This window comes from Dipodomys merriami, unplaced genomic scaffold (genome assembly GCF_024711535.1).
Source record: "Dipodomys merriami isolate MVZ:Mamm:240054 unplaced genomic scaffold, mDipMer1.0.p SCAF_331, whole genome shotgun sequence".
Classification (NCBI taxonomy): domain Eukaryota; kingdom Metazoa; phylum Chordata; class Mammalia; order Rodentia; family Heteromyidae; genus Dipodomys; species Dipodomys merriami.
The window spans coordinates 444,766-457,298 of NW_027204838.1; the positions used below are offsets into that span (position 1 = coordinate 444,766).

Here is a 12,533-nt window from a genome sequence, read left to right on the forward strand (position 1 = left end):
AGACAGAATATATGTGTTCGTCAACATTCCAATGACTAGTAATTACTCATTTTCAAATTCTGAAGATTCCATACCTGAGAGATTCAAAACAATACCGGCTTGCATGTTATGTAATTTTGCAATAGATGCATTTTCCAATTGGGTGTTACAGATTGAGAGACAACAGAAAAATAACCATGTTCTGGTAGAGGATAAAACTATGTAGCATCGGTAATAATGAATTCTTCAAGAGTAAGCAATTGTTTATCACAATAAGCTATTATTTTTATGACCACCAATACCAATATTTATGATATAGAGTCATCCTAGCCCAAAATTCTCCAACTTTTAGGGTGCATCTCAAACTTCCCTTAATTCATATGATGAATAGCTTATCTCTATTGTGAAAAAATACAGCTCTGCTAATGTGATGCGATTCATGTTCTGGTAAGAACACCACAATAAACTGGGTTGCATCATTTTCCCCCCACTGGTATTTTTAAGATCAGAACATTTGCAAATATTACTTATATTTATAATTTTTAGCTATCATATAAATTCTGGATGCTAAGATTGGAAGATTATAGTTGAAAGCCCACCCAGGCAAGAATATTCCCTAGATTCTTATCTCCAATAAACTTCTCAGCAAAACCCAGATGCAAGTGGCACTGAGGTTGAAGTGGTAGGGCACGAGCCTTGAGCATAAACAGGCTCAGAGACAGTGTCCAGGCCCAGAGTAAAAGCCCTAGGACAAACCAATAAAACAAAAACAAAAATAAAATCAAACCCCAAACGTAACATTTTTCTCAGTGTATACAGTAGCAAATAATTAAGGAAATTGCTTCCTGTGTTACATACAGGTAGAAGAAAGAAGATGTCACACGATTATGCTCTTCATACCATGTTATACCAAAGATTCCAAAAATTTCTCTTATTCTAAATTTATAAATTAATGTCATCAATTTGTTGGCAACTCTGTCTACAACATTCACATTATCATTTCATACATGAACTGTTGGAATTATCTATTTACTAAGTTTTTGAAAGAATATTCTAGGCACATAGAATGCAAAATCATTTGTGAATGTCAATTAAACCCTCTACTTAAAAACAATTTTGTAGAATCCTATAGAATATAAAATTACAAACAAAACCAAAATATTTTAAATCTAAATTCTAATTTAGCAAGATCTTCAAAATCCTTCATTAGATGAACTTTGCTATTTTTCCAAGCTTAAGCTTGTGTAATTCTTCATCATTTCTTTGGGTTACAACAGAATGATGATAACTTATTTTTTCAAATTTTGGATGGGAATCATGAGTCATTTTGCATCTAGGAATGTTCTGTAATGAAGAGAGAATTTAAAACACAAGTGAGGATTAAGTATGAGTTGCATTTCAACAGGAAATTTGACTTCTCAAAACATAATGACAAAATTAGCCCAAATGTCCAACTATGTATTCCTTTCTTGTTTGTTTTGTTTTATTAAGACAAAATTATACACCTTGGTCCAGGGAAGGTATCACTATGAAATTCCATTATCTAATCTCCTGTCTTAATCTCAGTGCTAGAATTCTAAGCTTGTATCACATTGCCCTGCCATAGTTTCTTTTTTTATTTTATCTAGATATAGACTACGAATTCTGAACTTCTCCAGTGATATTATACACCAGAGTGACTGCTTAGACTTTATCTACTATTTTCAAAGATGTTCTAACATTTGATACAGGATATGAACATTTTCAAATGCACCGGCCAGATCTCTGATTCATTCCTCCATGGATCTGATCCCTTTAATAATGATTATTGATTTTTACTATCTCTGATCCCTACCAATGTAATATTCTCAAACTTATTTGAAGGAAGTTCATTTGAGGACTTTCAAATATTAAAAATTATCACTTGATTCTAGTCTTGTTCAGGACATATATTTATTGTTTTGTAACTTTTCTACACATTCTGAGAGTTGTTTCATTTGTGTATTTGTGTGTACATATATAAGTGCCTCTGGGTGTATGTGTATGTCTGTATGTATATATGCAAAAGCCTCAAGCTTTTATTCAGCAATCTTGCTCATGACTGATATTCCATCAATTGAGCCATTCTTCCAATCCAGATTTTGACTGCTTAATTTTATATACTGTTGCAAAGAGTGTTCTGCCCAGGCTGGATGCCAATAGAACTTCCCAGACTCCTTTACATACTTAGGTTTTATTTCTCCAGGAGTATCAACTTTTAAACGACAAACATTTTTGTGAGAGTAATGTCTAAGCTGTAGCCCATATTTTTAACTCAAGAATTCTTTTTTTTTTTTGTTGTTTTGGTGGGGTGTCTGGTCATGGTGCCTGAACTCTTGTCCTGGGCTCTGTCCCTCAGCAATTCAGCTCACGGCTAGCCCTCTACCACTTGAGTCACAGCGCCAATTTTGTCTTTTTTCTTTTTTGCTTAAGTGGTACTGAGGAATCGAACCAAGGGCCTCATGCATGCGAGGCAAGCTCTGTACCTCTGAGATACCTTTCATCCCTAACTAAAGAATTCTTATAAAGATAGATGAACAGACACATTACACATCTTGAGTGTACACTGTTAGGAATGTGATCGTAAGCTGGGTCATGGTGAGATATGAGGATTGAGGTTCAAAGCCAGCCCCGGTAGGAAACTCCCAGAGACTCTTGTCTCAAATTAACTAAAAGAAAACTGGAATTGGCACTGTGGATCAAGTAGTAGAGCATTAGCTTGAGCTCAATAGCAGAGACACAGCTCGCAGGCCCAGAGTTCAAGTCCCAAGATCACCGCCAACAAATATATATATATATATATATATATGTGTGTGTGTGTGTGTGTGTGTGTGTGTGTGTGTGTGTGTGTGTGTATGTGTGTGTGTTTGTGTCTGTGTGTCTGTGTGTCTGTGTGTCTGTGTAAAGAAAAAAAAGAAATGAGATCTTAGGCACCAGTTTATTGCTAGCATAATCCCTGCTCTCACAAGATGGACATTTTTCCAGTTAAATCCATGCTTTTATATCTGACTTGCATTGAAAACAGAATTATTCTTCCATTGTACTTTCTACAAAGTTGCATGATTAGCAAGCATGATTTAGAATGGGAGTGGCCTCATACTTCATGTTCCACATAGGAGTCTTGCTTTCTGTATATCACTCTCATAAATCTACATACTGGATTTGGCTTTATTGTTTCAATGTTGCTTATTTGTAGTCTTCTATACTGTATGGAACCCTTATACTTAAACACAGAACTTCTCTTTCTCCTATTATTGCTATTGTTTCCCTACTGTTAGCTCATGCATACTTGGGAAATAATGAACAGCACGTACAGTCACAAAAAGAATGTTCTGAAAACCTTCTTCCTATTTAAAATTCGCCTTAACTTACAGAGAACTTACAAAGTTTGAACTCAATGTACTCATATATAATATATTTATAAGCAATATAAATTTCATATTTTCTCTTTACTAAATTTTCTCTGAAATACGTTTTACCTCAGGTCCATAGGTGTTCTAGTCTTCTTGCAGTGAAGCCAGAAAACATTCAGTATACCTCAAGCAGCACCATCGATTGTTACTGGAAGTAACTGTTACTGGATGTGGAAACTGACCCCAGGAGAGGAATGGAACATAGAGGAAAAACAAAGTTCAAGTTACCTTGTGCTTTCCTTTTTACTGTACAAAAAAGTATCCCAAGTCTTGAAGGAAACTCTGTCCCTGGCTTTTTGAGTGTGTTCTTTACTCATATAATTTTTTTCTGTAAACTTCTAGTTCATAGTGTTATAAAAAGAAATAATGTACCATTTGAAGGCCAGTATAAAACAAAAGGAAATAACATTGTTTTAAAAGTGTTCTCCTGCAAAGTAACAAAGACATAGAGGTTTTAAAGTGTCTTATAGATGGATATTTCTCCCCTGAGATGATTCTCGATGCAGAAGTCAGTTATCAATTCCTTTGGTCTGGTTCTGAGTTCTCCAGAGCAACAAGGATTCCAAAAAAGCAGGATCCAGTCAATATGATCAGCAAAAGAAGCCTCTACTCTGACCAGTTCACCTTTAAGTAGGGCCCCAAAGATAAATCTGGGATTTTTATTTGCTTGTTTGTTTAGTTTGTGCTAGTCCTGAGCCTTGAACCCAGAGGCTGAATCCTGTCCCTGAACAGTTGTCTTTCCTGCCCACCTGCCCCCAAAGCTAGAAATCTACTGTTTGAGCCAAAACTCCACTTCTGGTTTTTTGGTGTTCAATTTGCGATAAGAGTTTGACATACTCTCCTGCCTGGTTTGGCTTTGAATTAAGATAGTAAGAAAGCTAAGTGACATCAACTGTATAGACTTCTCTTTTGAAACAAAAAATATTAGATGAAGTTTATTGTAAAGCTAGTATTTGACAATTTTTAAAGGAAGAGAATATGTCTAGCAAAGAAGCCATAACTTAAATAACTCAGCAAAAGTAGGTGCACTGAATCCTTTTGAAATTATTTTTTCTGCTTGGGAAGATTATTGATCTTGTCCTTCCTTTTGGGGAAACTTAAGGTAATATTTGCACTTTTTGTTGGTTGTGGGGCTTGAACTCTGATCCTGGGCACACTCGCACAGCTCTTCAGCTCAAATTGAGTGCTCTACCGCTTAAGCTACAGCACCACTTCCGGGTTTCAGGTGGTTAATTGAGGATAAGTGTCTCATGGACATTCCTGACCAGGCTGTCTTTGAACCACAATTCTCTGGTTTCCTGAATAGCTAGGATTCCAGGCGTGATCCACCAGCACCCAGCTCATATTTGCATTTATGTGCACTGAATGACACTATGTAGACAAATAACAGAAATTTGAATCAAATGATGGCATTGCAGCTTTTCAGAAAATTTGAGGTAACAATAAATATGTCCTCCTTTTCCATGTTGTTTCATTAATGACTCATGAGCTATGGGACCCTTAGTTAGCATTCTCTGCAGTCTGTGTAGGTGTATTTAGTATCAGGAAATGTTCATAGAGAAATATAGAAAGACTGAGATTTTTAGAAAGCAAAGAATTTAAGGTAAGAAAAAACAGCACAGAAGGAGATACATGTATTACACAGAGATTAAGAAGTAGCCTAAGAGATTTAGAATGCTAAAGGTAATGCGGAATAAGACTAGTTGATAACTATTTGTTCAATAACCAAAAATGGTTCTCTATAACGTTTCTGGTATACGTTAGTAACTATCATTTAGTCATTAATTCTGGAGTTATTCCTTCTCTTCTGTCACAACTGTTAATTTGCCTCTGCCGTTGTGGTGCCATGAATAACCAAAAAGATTTCCAAATCTCACTTACACTACCCTTCTCATTGTGATTAGCAGAGGCCATTCAAAAACCTGGAATCTTTGAATTTCCAGAATTAATCTTCACCTGACATCTAAGCACATTCAAGACATTAATTGCTCTGACCTAATGAACAAAACTTTTTTTCAACACAATATCCTAATATAAGAAAAAGTACATGAATTATGGACTATTGTCAGGTGTCAGTATGGCAGGAGCAATTACATATTCCAAGTATGGGTTCTTTATTTTTCATTTACTAATTAAATGTTTTTTGCTTTGGTTTTTTTTTTTTTTGCTTTTTTGCTCAAGGCAATCACTGTACCACTTGAGGCACAGCACCATTTCCAGTGTTTTTCTGTTTATGTGGTACTGAGGAATTGAATTCAGGGTTTCATGCATGCAAGGCAATCATCATATCATGAAGCCACATTCCCAGATCCCTAAATGATTTTCTTAAGTTTACATTTTCATTCAGTAACTATGTACCATAATATTGGCCAGGTGCTAGAAAATAATGTAGAAAAGAATACAATATAATAAATCCAGTAAGGCTAGATGGAAAATGAATAAACCCTGACAGTCTTGCAAGGGCTCAGAGGGCTGATCTCATGGAGATGTATCAACATGCTGAACGAGACAGCTCCCTACCCACAGCCCAACTCCAGAATGAGTGGGCCATCTTGGGTTCCAGCTACCTGGGGACGTTGGCCCACCTCCTACAGCACCCATTCTACCCGTTCCTGAGAGCTACAGTGAGAGAGAGAAGAGAGAGAGAGAGAGAGAGAGAGAGAGAGAGAGAGAAGAGAGAGAGAGAGAGAGAGAGAGAGAGAAAGAGAGAGAGAGAGAGAGAGAGAGAGAGAGAGAGGGAGGGAGGGAGGGAGGGAGGGAGGAAGAGTGGGAGATAGGGAGAGAGGGAGAAAAGGAGAGAGGGAGAGAGAGAGAGAAAATCAGATTACACTTGAATCAGGTGCCAGTGGCATAAAACTCTAATCCTAACTACACTGGAGGCTAAGATATGAGGATCATGGTTCATAGACAGCCCTGGAGGAACGTGTTTGAGAATCTTATCTCCAAAGAACCACCAGAAAACTGGAAGTGGCACTGTGGGATCAAGTGATAAAGCGCTAGCCTTGAGCTGAGGAGCTCGGGAACAATGCCCAATCCTAGAGTTCAAGAACCACGATTGAAAGAAGTGGACTTCCCACCACAAGAAGTGGACTGAATAGCACCCATTGTCCTAGGGAGCATGGTAGAGAAGTCAGGCCGAGCTTCCTGTGAACTTGAGGTCATAAGTAGGTCATCTGGCTTCTCTTTGCCTCGGATTCCCCAGCTGCAAAACTGAATAAAGTGAAGGATCCCCTTCCTTATTGGGATAGGGTAGTAATGAAAGAGAGCCATGTTTCGGTTCATAATCCCACACCTGTTGCACTATTAATAACAGGCCCCACCTGAGCGCTTTCTGGTATCTTCCTGTCATATGCTCACAGAATTGCCAAAACCTTATCTGAAGGCCATTCCCTCTCTTTTCCAGAGATCGCTCTGTATAAATCCCTTGTTTCCTCACAACTGTCCTGTGAGGAGACTGAGGTCCAATGGTTGAGGCCCCACCAAGAGCTTCACGTGTGGTCAAGAATCCGCTGCTATGGACTGAGTTTAGGATAATCCATGTTAAACGATGACTGAGCATGACACATGTCTATAATCCCAATTACAGAGGACCAGGCCTGGTGGAGCATACCTTTCACAGGAGGACCGGGATCCAGCCCAGCCTGAGCATATTTGTAGTTTCTATCTCAGAAATCCTCAAGACAGAAAGGTGGCTCATCAGCGCCATGGAGAGGAAACAAGCAGGGGGATCATGGTGCCCCCAGAGGGGTGTTTGACCCAGGGTAGGTTGTTGTTGGGACAGAAACTCACCTGTGCTGCAGGGAGAAGCTGTTGGCAGCTGCTCCAATTGGGGCAGCAGCGATGGCGCCAGCATTGTGGACACATGGGCCCAGAGCAGAAGACTAGGGGCAGGGACCAGGTCTGGGATTTAGGCCGGCTGGCAGCTACACATTGATTGAGGTTTGAAACCTGGCACTGCGTGAAGGGAGGGGAGGGGTCAGGTGGGGTGGGAGCATCAATTTTCTACTATACTCCAAAGTCACCTCGAGTTTCTTCCTCAGGACTCAGCCCCTTCTACCTTCCTGAACTGCTGGTAGTGGTGTAAACTAACAGAGGGAATCCCAGTGCTACCTGGCAGCATGGAATGTGGGCATGGCCACCATTCTTGTATCCCATTGGTCAGAAAGAAGCATGAAAGAATGGGGGTGTGGCCAGAATCCTGTGAAGCAAGCAGCATGGGCGGAGTCAAGATGACAGTGGTTCTCCCAGCCTTTTTCCCAGGAAATTCTGTCCAATTCAGTTGGAGAGAATAGGGTGACCTGCTTTAACTGGATGGCTACACAGATTGCTGTATAGTTCTGTTTTTTGCCAGTCCCAGACTTTGAACTTAGGATCTGGGCACAGTTCATGAGCTCCTTTTGCTCAAGGCTGGTCCTCTACACTAGAGCCACAAGGTTTCTGGCTTTGTTGGCACTGAAGTTGGACAGGGGTCTCAAGGATTTTCCTGCTTAGGGTGACTTTGACCATGATCCTCTATTCACAGCCTTGTAAGTATCAACAAGGACTGCTGAGATCCACTGGTGCCTGCCTAATCATTGGCCTTGTTGATGTTCTTGGGCAGACTGGTGAGTTCCCGATCCTCGGGTTGAAGTGGTGGGAGCTGGAGCCCACAATTCAAATCCTGGTCGTGCCACCTCCAAATGGTAGGAGATCCTAAGAAACTTGTTCCTGTCCATATGATTACCATTGTAATGTGATGTAAGTCATGATTGAACGAACAGTTCTTGAATGATTCTAGGATAAAATTATACACAATTATATTACACGACACTGATTGATTTTAGTTAATAGTTTATTAAGCATTTAATCAATCACAGTCATCAAATGGAGGCATAATGAAATACCTAAGAATTGGGCCTCAAATACTATAAAGGTGAGTTTTTTCTACCAGGACTGGGATTGGAACTCATAGTCTGGGTACCTCTGTTGCACTGTGTGGGAAGAGGAAGCTTGCTTCCTTAAAGTCAAAAAATTCAAGTTTGTTCCTTAGGCTTGAAAACGATCACCAGCAGTAGAAAACACCCTATTCATGTACAATTTACATATATGTTTTATATTCTTATACATATGTTGACTCCGTATTGCATTCAGAGTAGTTATTTTATTTTTTGTTTTATTCATGTATTGACCATTTATTGTATTGACTATTATAGCACATAAAACATTGACTACATAGGATATAGGTCTACAGATGTATTCCACTTCATACCTGACACACAGAAGATGCACAGTAAAGGAACCCATGTGTCACAATCATCCTCTTACTCCACAATTCATTGTTTGGGAGTACTGACATCTGAACTCATGGCCTACAAGGCCAAATTCATGAATGGGTGAGTGCAAACATGCCATCCTGGGGGAAATTGAGGTGCAGGTTGTTCCAAGGACCTGAGAACCCCTGGGGTTAACCAAAGAAGAACAGATTGACATGTAGATGCCATATGTGTGTGTGTGTGTGTGTGTGTGTGTGTTTATAGAGTGCCAGAGATGTTTATACATTATTCAGTTATATAGACTATATTCCTACCAATTCCTGGGTATTTATTATGCATCCATGTAATTAATGTTATTGTTTTCATCCTTAAAATATTAATGAAAGCACTCAGTGTCCTGAAATTATTGTGTTCTTGTAAGTAATAATATTCTTTTAATGCTTCATAAATATTAAATAAAATCAATCAGCCTTCTGAAATGATGCTGTTAATTTTATAGGATCATCATTCACGATCAACTCATTCAACTGTGACATTGACAAAATTCCAGTGTTATGCCTTTGGATGGGAACCAGTTTCTTAGTACTTCCTGCCATTGGTTGGTGTCAGTATGGGGATTTGAAATGAGGGCCTATGTTGCCACGTCGGCCTATGGCTTCTTTGAATGTCTGCCAGCCTTCAGAAATGCAAGGTGAAGTACCCTTTGCAACAGTGTCATTCAGACCCAGAAGGGTCACTGTGCAAAGGAAGAAAACATAAAAGGCCACATTTTTCTGTGCATTGTTTTCCTTGCAAAACGTGGGGGTGTAGAATCCCAGAAGCACCTGTGTGTCCAGTGGCTGCACCCCATCCTAGTGTGATCAAAGCTGAGGCAGTGTTGCCACGACCTGAGTTCAAGACCCATGCTGAGAAAAAAATTAACTCCCTGGCTTGCAATTCACACAGTTTATTCTTACAGGCTTTGGATTGTAACTCAGGCTCTGGGTAAATCTGCAGCAATGTGCATAAAGGGGAAGATCACCTTACATGAAAATAAAAAAGTCAGGTCTGTTCACTAGTCCTGAATTCACGACCCAGACCTGGAAATCATACTATTTCTATATATTGTTAAATTAGGATTTATACTTACCTATAGATGTTCAGTCCATACATGTTTGGTGGGGTTGTTCCTAGTATCTTCTGTTTTATTCATTTATGTACTCAATGTGTTTATTACATTGATGACAACCTATCACAGAACATCTAGATTTGTAGAAATGTTCTCTCTCATGCCTTACCCCCAGGATTCTCAGAGTAAAGGAAAAAAAGTTTCACACTCTCCTTCTTACTCCACGAACCACTTGTTGATAGTGCTGGTATCTGAACTCAGGGCAGAGCAAAACAAATTGGCCAATCAGTCAAGGTAATCATATGAACCTGTGAGCAACTAAGGAGTGTGGCCAATCCCAGAATATGACATTGATTCCAAGGGTGGTCCACTATAGTCAGAAATTCATAATTTAACAAAGGATCTATATTGACATATATGTTTGGTTAGCATCTTGGGTTCAGTGCAATTATTCTCCTTATTTTGTCTCTAATTCATGGAGGTATTGTGTATTTTAATAAGTATGGTGACTGCTATGACAGTGCTGACATGGATGAGAACCCATTACTAAGGTGACAGTGTTGTCCATGCATTCTCCATCATATTTGTGACCCAGGACTTTCACAGGAAAGGATAAAAGTCACAACGACTGGCTTCTGACATCAGTATGAATCTTTTGTCAGTGCTGGGATTTTTAGTTTCTGACATCAATATGAATCTTTTGTCAGTGCTGGGATTTTCAGCTCAGGTCTGGATAATTCTGTTGCACTGTGGAAGAAGGGGAAGCTCACCATCTTTGAAGAATAGAATATCAGGCCTGGTGCAGGGCCTGATTTGAAGCCCCAGCACTGGACAAAATAACAAGCCCACCTTTTTAAAACATAAGATTTTTCTTTACTTACAGGTGTGGTATGCATCTTGCATTCAGTGTAGTTATTCTTTCTATTTTGTGTCTTTTTCATGGATGTATTGTGTATTTTATTGCGTATGGGGTGACAGATATAACTGTGCTGACATGGATGACAACCTATTCCCATGGCTAAGAGTTACCAATATAGCATTCTCCATCCTCAATGAGACCCAGGACATTCACAGGACAGGAAAACCTGTGCCACCTTAGGCTTCTCACATCAGAATAAATAGTTTGGTAGTGCAGGAATTTGAACTCAAACCTAGCAGGCCCAATTGGTGAATGGGTCATGGTGAGCACACCAGGCTTTGAGCCACTAAGGAACTAGGCCATTCCTGGGACCTGAGATGGAGCTCTGGTGGGGGCCAATATAGTCATAAATTCATAATTAAATAGAGGATCTATATTTCCAAACATGGGTGGGTGGCATCTTGCGTTTGGTGTAGTCATTCTCTTTGTTTTGTGTCTTATTCATTGATGTATTGTGTATTTCCTTGAGTATAGGATGACAAATATAACTGTGGTGAACTGGATGACAACCTATTCCCATGAGTATAGAGTTGCATATACATTCTCCTTCCTAGCTGAGCCCCAGAACTTGCCCAGTACAGGAAAACAAGTGCAACGACTGGTTTCTTACATCAGGGTGAATTTTTGGCAGTGCTGGGACTCAAACTTTTGGCCTAGGAGGCCAAACTGCCCAATGGGTCCACGTGATCACACCAGACTGTGAGCCACTAAGGAGCTGGGCCGTTCCCAGGAACTGAGATCGAGCCCCAGGGAGGCCAAAATAGTCCTCAATGATCATTGAAACATGGGATGTATATTCACATCCATGTGTGGACTGCATCGTTCATTGAGTGTAGTTATTCTCTTTATTTTGTATGCTATTCATGGGTGTATTGTGTATTTTCTTGAGTATATGATGACAGGAATAACTGGGCTGACATGGATAACAACTTATTCCCATGGCCACAGGGTGGCTCAAGCATTGTCCATCCTAGCTGAGATCCAGGACATGCACAGAAAGAAAACAGGTGCAATGATTGACTTCTGACATCAAGATCAATATTTTGGCAGGGCAGGGAATCTGAACTCGGTGCCTAGCAGGACCAAGTGGTGAATTTGTCCACATGAGCACACCAGCCTTTGGAACCTGCGATTGAGCCCCCCTCCCAGGGGAGAGCGGTGAGCACAGCAGTCATCCATTCATAAGCTGAAGGTAGTATGCATGTATAGAGTAGGAGAGATGGTAACCTGTGGTGGAATCCAATCTGTGTGAATACAGATTCTTGGATCTTTACTGATGCCTCCATTTCATGACTGTGATGATTATTGTCATGCTTCATCAACTTCTTTACAAATAATCGATACTCCATGAGTCTTGCCTATCATTTCCTACTTGCATCATGCACAAACTACTCATTCAAGGATGAGATCAATCACATTCCATGACTCTTCCCAGGCCAGAAACTAGTACCTCAAGATCTCCCGCCATTCCCTCCGCATAGGGGGACTGAATTCAAGCCTCAGTCATAGAAAAGATTCTCTGTATATAATTTTTTGGGGGGCCACTTTTGGGCCTAAACTCTGGGCTTGGGCGCTGTCCCTCAGTTCATCATCTCAAGGTTAGTGCTCTATCACTTGAGCCACAGCGCCACTGCCGGGTTTTTTTTTTCTGCTTATGTGGTGCTGAGGAATTGAGCCCAGGGTCTCATGCATGCAAGGCAGGAGCTCTAGCACTGAGCCACCTTCCCAGCCCTCCTTATGTATATTTCAAAGATAGTATTTATACTTCCTTACAGATGATCAGTCCATATTGTGTTTGGTGTGGTTATTTATTTTATTTCTTGTGTCATTCATTTATTTAGAAT

General features: G+C 40.0%; 1 long non-coding RNA gene across 1 annotated transcript; it reads right to left on the reverse strand.

The window, feature by feature from the left end:
* Positions 1-1,194: 1,194 nt before the first annotated feature.
* Positions 1,195-7,483, reverse strand: LOC138842228 (uncharacterized). Its single transcript, XR_011376665.1, has 3 exons — positions 7,200-7,483; positions 3,477-3,587; positions 1,195-1,323 (listed from the first exon to the last, which is right to left on the reverse strand). It is a non-coding gene; the product is annotated as an uncharacterized lncRNA (long non-coding RNA).
* Between the last annotated feature and the right edge of the window lie 5,050 nt (positions 7,484-12,533).